Raw genomic sequence first — 7500 nt, 5'->3', positions numbered from 1 at the left:
TCTTTCTTTATTACTGTAGGTCGTGATGAGCTGCTTACTGAACATGCCCTTTCCTGGAACAGGAGAAAGATTTTTGCAATGATCCCCAACCTTGTGAAACGATTTACACGGGTACTGTATGTTGTAATGGCATTAGCATTGTTGCTAGTTTAAAATAAGATTAATATTTCTGTGTTTTCTTTTTTTAACTGCCACTATGAATGTTGATACTATATACCATCAATTACAGCAGCTGCTGTGGACAAGCCTATAGGGTAGCCTTGTGTACTGCATTTGCCAGATGTCAACTTACATGTACATGTAAACTCGTGTCTGAGTTTAAGATATTGATGATATGCCGTTCAATGCATTTTAACAAAGTTAACAACAAGAGTGGATACATCACAGCCTATGTATGTGTGTAGTATTCACAGCAATCAGCAGTGCATGTCCAGGAGAGCATGCCTTGCAGTCCATTAGATGGTGATTTGTGCAGGTGCAAGGGCCCATGCCTTGCAGGCTCTGTCACATGACGGCATTGAACGGTTTCAATGCCAGCAATTTTGGATACAGATTGGTTCCAGTTAAGCTTTGCATTCCCACTCTCCCCTCCACTATCCACTGCTTGTCAGTGGCATGGTTTCCCTGTAGCCCAGGTGGGGGCTTATAGCTGGGTTGAGGGCATACAGGCCACGAGAGCGCTGTCTAGGGGCTGGTGGGCTGGTGGACCCCCAGTGGAACCCCCTGTGGGCTTCTTGGTCACCCAACTGACATTGATCAAGTAATGGAGATGTTAATTTCAGCATATATATTATGAGTATAGTCATTGTTAATTTTAGGCAACAGCAATGTTTCAGTCGAAAGATATTGATGTCCACCTCTGGAAACAAGAGATTATTCAGCATGCAAAAGGTACATGTACCCAGGAAAAATTATTACACACCATGCTTCAATCTGTGTTTGAAAGGCACCTACTTCATTTACCAACTTAATTTACTTGAACATTGTTTGTTTAACTTTAAATTTGGATGTTTGAGATATTAGAAATAATACGGATGGGTTACACCCCTCTCACCTTCAACATAATAGGTGTACTTCATTGACACATTTTTCTATGTGGCCATCTCTTTTAGATGAGGAGATAATGAGCTCTTCCCGAGTAAGCCCTTGCAATTCAGAAAAAGAAAAAATAAAACAACAGATGGAAATGCTCTCTTTTTCCATTGCAAGAACAACTCAAGTCATAAACAAACAGACAGGTACACTGTACACACACTGTTACTCTATCATTATACGATTGCAAGTTACAACATGTATCAGATGTGCATGTACTAACATTAATGTTAATATGTAGATGTACTTGCAAGTATGTTGCTTTACAAAAGCAACATACTTACATGTACTTGTATTAATGGTAATCTTAGTCCATTTGACACAGCTGTTTCATTTTCCATACTAGTTGAACAGTGCTGTTTCATAATTAGTGTGGGTAATGGAATAGCTGTATTGGGCTGATTAAAATTAGGGGTTAATTTATAGTGTTAAAGATTTTCCTAAATTTCATGAAAGAACCATATGGTTACATGTTTGTAATGCCTGAATCCATTCTAGTGCAACTTATTTCATGTTGGCATATGGACTGATATACGTGGTAATAAACCACTTTTTCACTGACATAACACAAGGAATTCACAATTTCAACTTGTTAAATACAATAAAGCTTTGTGCAAGAAGTAAACAACAGCAGTTTAATAATTTCACCCCTTATTTAAGTAAAATATATATAAATAATTATGCAACTCCTAATAATAATTATCATTGCTCTAGTATAGTAAATGTTGAGCACTTAATAGCTGCTGAGGTTTTCAAGCCTCTACATTAGTCTAAACATAGCAATATATCTTGTGCCGATAGAAGATTAAAATCAATGGGCACATACTATTTCATGTGGTACATATGTAAAAGAAGTGTTTCCAGTAACAGTTATAGTATTAACATTAAAGGCAAGAAATTGTATCTTATCAATTTTTCCGTAGACACATCTAAGCAACGTACACGTTTGCGAAAGAAAATTACCTCAGAAAGATCTCAGCTCAAGAAAGTAATGGTGGGGTACCACTTACAATAGACAATGTTTTGGCAGTTGAACCATCACTGGGGGGCAATGATCAATGTGCGTGTAATGGTAAGTTACAGTATTATTGATTGAGCCTGCAGGGGATATAATTTGTCAACCACAAATAAATGTGGCTGTTGAACTGGTTATTTCCTCCTTTTGTAGAACTTCCCATCAGAGTGAAGAGCAAAATAGTGGATGCCTTTCAAATTCATGACAGGTGGACTGAGGAGATAGCCTTGTTAACAGTGGAGATGTCCAATCTCTTATGTTTTTATACAGAAAAGCGCATTATCCTATACACACTGAGATTTTCGCGCCAAAAAGCAATGAAATAAATTTCATCCCTGTGCGTGATTGCTGGCTTCTGGTCGGACGGTTTTTGTCACTAGTGAAAAATATCGTCCAACCAATCACAGGCCACGGACGGCTCTTTGTCACTAGTGAAGAAAATCGTAGAGCTCTATCAGTCTTTTCTCAACGACTGGCAAGCAACGGCGAGTTGTTTTTCATTTCTCGTCAAATAAAATGGCATCAAGATTTAAGGATTTAGATGTGTCTGTGGAGGATTTCATCTCAGAAAAAGAAAACTTTGCAAAATGTAGCCGTGCTGCAACAATTCCTAGCATCGAAAAAGTTCTTCATAACGATTTTTTTGCGTAGTATTCTTTTGAAATCTCAGTACGTATAAAATAAACAAATTACTTCATGGTTGGTTCGTTTGTCCGAGTCGCTGAACTCACTCGTTCGCGCCTCTCGCAACTCATCAAGAAAAATCGTCCGCACTCACCAACCATGAAGTAACCTCTATTTCCTGCACTGAAGAAGGATATTCTCGAACTGGAAGATGAAATTAAGTCATGGGGTACTTTGAATTTTGTTTTTTATACTAGCCTTAGTGTTTAACTTGGATACACTGTAATTCCATGCCATGCACAGCACTCACCAATTGGAATATTTTTGACTGACATTTTTGCGAAATTTCAAGGTAGATAAAAATTATTTCATTACAGAAGAATCGAGACATACAGAATGAGAGGAAAAACAAATCACTGGAGGTTACTGTGCATTAATTACTTGTACATGTATGTGGTAATTGCACGCTCATGAAAAGGTTGAACAACATTTAGGATTGATTATTGATTACACTGTACAATAATAACACATTGCTTGCCAACATGAGTTTAATGTTTCCTCAAGTACAGCAATTCCAAAACCCATCTGCCTTTGTTTTTTTTCCTTTAGTTTTTTGTTTTTTCCTTTTTAGTGGATTGTGAACAACGAACAAGTGAAATAACTGAAAATAATGAACAAGGTGGAAAGGTATAATTTTTTTAGCAGTAATTCATCACAGGAGGTCTGACATTCTTAACAATTATGAAGTTTGAGGTAATGTTACAGCATTGTGTGATTAGTTACATGTAAAATGAATTCAAGTTTCATTCAGGCCCTACTGACATTACCAACTTGTCAATTTCCTTATACTAGGATGAGTAGACAGTTGTCAAATACTCTTGTTTGGACAGTCGGCCAGAATTGCTTCAGGGAAAGATAGCCCTTCTGAAAAAAGGCTTGGCCTTCTGCAGTGAGCAAGTGAGAACAGCTACAGGCTGCTTCCAGAAAATTATTGACGGTGATACTGCCATCACGAATGACACCCTATGCAATGACTGTGATGAAGAAACGGATCACAGTGACAATGACGACACCGACAGCGATGACAGCGATGATGATGGTGAAACCAGAGACCCCAGTTTCTCAGTTAGCAGCAGTGAAGAAAAAGCCCCAATGCGTGCTTTTAGTAATTGCAACACCACATGCATATGGGAATTTCCATACCACATAAGCCAGTCAACTTATAATGGTAGAAATGGCAGCAATGCCTGCAGCATAATTTCATTGTTAATTGCACAGGGTATCCATCAAGTAAATTGTGACCGTCCACGGGAAAACCAACCAAAAAGGTGATGACACGGGCACGCTATTTTAGCACGCTAGACAAAAGAAATTTTCTTTAACACGGGAGTGCCGTGTCGTAATGCACGCCTCATTAAAATTTTCTTGTGTCTGATACGACAAGTTGTAAACAATAGATCGTGTTATACCAAGCAAAAGAGCGTGTCAGCAAAAGTAAAATCGAGCACCGCGTAAAAAGACACGGAGTGAGTGAAATTGCACGACAGCTGCGCCAAAACGCTCGCTAAAAAACCAAGTATATAAACACGCTACTCCCAAAGCCGAGTGAGGGCCGACTTACCTGCGGAAATAGCTGAAAATCCCGCAGAATACAGTATTGTGCAAAACTAATGCAAACGTATTTCGCCGAAATTCGCGGCTTTTCCTGGCTTTTCCACGAAAAAATATCGAATTTTCGATGGAAGCGAATTGTGAACGAAAAGTCATGATAATTCTCAAGGCCTATTGTTTCCAACTACGCGAATTTTCGAACGAAAATTCCCTCGGAACGAAAATTGACTTCGAATTTTCGTGCGAAAAATCGCTCTGTTCGATAAATGACCTCAAAAAATTGAGTGAAATTTCGCTCTTTATTTGCTGTTCTCGAGCATTCCCACGTATTTTCTGGACAAAAATTTGCCAAGTTCGAATTTGCCGCGATGATTCTTTTCTGCCGTCATTTCACAATGTGTAAGCTCTACAACAAACTCTTGTTCGTGAAGCAATCGCAGTTTTTGTTGTGTGAGGCAATCTTTTTTTTTTCCGTTGGAAATAGCCGATTAAACTATCGGATCACTGAATCTATTTTCGATATGACTTTATTTACGCTAACCTTAACGCGTTTATTTACGCACACATACGCTTGTTCAGCGATGTTGTTGACATCAACATCTGGCGGCCGCCGATTCATGTCACAAAAATTCGCTGCTTCAAATTTTGTTATCTCGAATTTTCGTTTGGTTACCTTGAAAATTCGCTACTTCGAATTTCGCTATCTCGAATTTTCGAGAAAGATCGTGAATTTTTCGCTTCAAACCCTACGAAAAATCGTTCGAAAAATCGTTCGAAAATTCGATGACTTTTCGTGGAAAATTCGCGAGAACAAAGGACGAATTTCGTTTGCATTACTTTTGCAATTTTACGGTGCCTGTTTTGGCACGCATCTGACACGCAACACGCCACGCTAAACAAAAGGTTTGGAGTGTCTCAGTGTGCACAACAAAAGCCACCGTGACATCTATTGTGCTACTCATTAAATATGCGCATATGGCATGTTGTATGTCACGCTCAGCGTGCCGTGTCATGCACGCGTGCCCGTGTCATCACCTTTTTGTTGGTTTTCCCGTGGATGGTCACAATTGCGATCTTCTTCCCTCCCCAATGCTTCCCTCACTTTGGGTGACTCTGGTTTGTGGCTGTATCAAGGTGGGAAATGATCTCTATGACCGTTCACGTGGTAGTTTACCCCAAAGGTATCTTTCTGCTGCCGAAGCAGCCATGGTGGCTGGTGACAAGTTGGAGGTCTCCATTCGGCAACCTTTCCCTGTCAGAATCTGTGATTCGCATCAACCTTCCACGATGCGCTATCAACTCCTTGACCTTTGCAACAATCAGCATACTTCCTTTGCAGTTCTTACAGTAGACGAGAAAACAGTGCTATTTGCAGGAATTAGAAAAGAAAAGCTGGTTCTCGTAGACACCCATTTACATGGCCAACAGGGTGCAATAATCATCCTTGGCAAACCTTGCAATGTTGACAATTTTGTTTGTGCGGTGCAGCAATGCCTAGGATTTCACAATGATACGTTTGGTAATCTTGTACATATTCACTTCTAGGATGCCTTACCATGTTGTAATGAAAAAGCAGATATGTTCAAGCCAAAGTACATAAACTTCTAACTTATCTCATTCTCGCCTGTGTTGCCATTTTGGAATTACATTTTAACTCTGGCAACAGGCGAGTAATTATAAGAATCAAGGAAGTCATTTTAACCAGGCGTTTTACATAAAGGAACCCAAACATTGAAAATATTGGTAACATTATTGTTCACGTATTAGGGAAGTGGGTATTATAGTCTTACCATCCTTTTTGCCCCTTTCCAAAATTTTAGGATATTTTGGTGTTTTATCCCGGAAATTTCAGGGGTTTCGATACATTAAAATTCAGTCCTAAACGAAAGACATCATGTCGAATCTCTGGAGAATATGTACAAGGATTTGTATTAGTTTATTCACCAGAATAAAGACATGACGCCTTTTGTTTTGGACTGAATTTTAACATATCGAAAGTGGGGGTATTGTGTTCGTTGTCATTCTTTGTATTGTGTATATCCTGGCGACAAAGAGTCAGGCTGGTGACCTGATGATACCCTATAAGACCTCATAAAATGGTCTTAGGTAATACCCTTCAAAAAGGGGGGGACCAGGAAACCATCATTTGATAAATAGACGCCATGTAAAGGTACTTCCTCTGTTGGGGTACTGTGGTACACTAAAATGCACCAATCAACTACAAAAGAGTGGTTGATCACGTGAATCATCGATCTTAGGAATGGTGAACCATGCGGTAAATTTCATTTCGTATCGATAAGTGTTTTCCTGCAGCCATGCATGTGTTTTGGGAAAATGAATGGCGATCTGGGCTTATTCATTGTCTCTGACACCGTGTTGGTTAGGGGGCAAACACGGCTTAAATTTCAGGGAATGCATCGGAATTTTGCCGACTTTGAACCATTGTAAGTCTTTCATTGTTTAACAGTTGTGGATCGCGAGAATACTTCTCAAAAAGCACTTCCATTGATATTATTTTTGTGAAGTATGACGATCAGCATCAACCTATAACGAACGTAAACTAAATTTGTATATTTCATATAAATCCTTGCAATCAAAACTATGCATATTCCTGCGCAATTTGAAGCGACGTAACGAGATGTCTAACATCCAAATTTCACACTTTGCACCATGTGCAATGACCTAATTTTCTGTTGAATGAATGAGACAAATAACATGACTAAACATATTTTCAAATTTTGCAAAAATCGCCAACATCCACTGTCTTTTAAGCAGCGTTTGCCCTACACATATGGCGTCAGAAACCGTGGAAAGATCTATTCCAACGAGCCATCTTCAAATCGACAGATTGAATGTGAAAGATGGATGACACTTTTGGAATTGTACACTAAGTACCCCCCCCCCCCCTCACCCACCTCTGAATACTTGCCATGGCATGAGAGAGAAGCCTGTAAGGAATTGTGCTCAAACAAGGTCACTAGACGCGAGGCCAATTGCAATCTGACAAAGGCCCTGCCTGGAAGACCACCAGCATGTGGAGTCTGTTTTGACATAAGGTATGTTTGAGGCTAGCTATTTTGTTCTGTTCTAAGATTTCACAATTCTAACCTTCCTTGGTTATAAGATAAACCCTCTTTCAAGTTAAAAGTTCTACAGAC

The 7500-nt window shown here is 39.3% G+C and overlaps 1 pseudogene; it reads left to right on the top strand.

Moving 5' to 3' along the window:
* The window catches only part of LOC138020589 (uncharacterized), a 17980-nt pseudogene extending 11900 nt beyond the window's left edge, over window positions 1-6080 (top strand).
* Window positions 6081-7500: the final 1420 nt, after the last annotated feature.

This window comes from Montipora capricornis, chromosome 10 (assembly GCF_036669925.1).
Source record: "Montipora capricornis isolate CH-2021 chromosome 10, ASM3666992v2, whole genome shotgun sequence".
Classification (NCBI taxonomy): Eukaryota; Metazoa; Cnidaria; class Anthozoa; order Scleractinia; family Acroporidae; genus Montipora; species Montipora capricornis.
The sequence above is the reverse complement of the archived record's forward strand: the minus strand, read 5'-3'. Positions and strand labels throughout refer to the sequence as shown.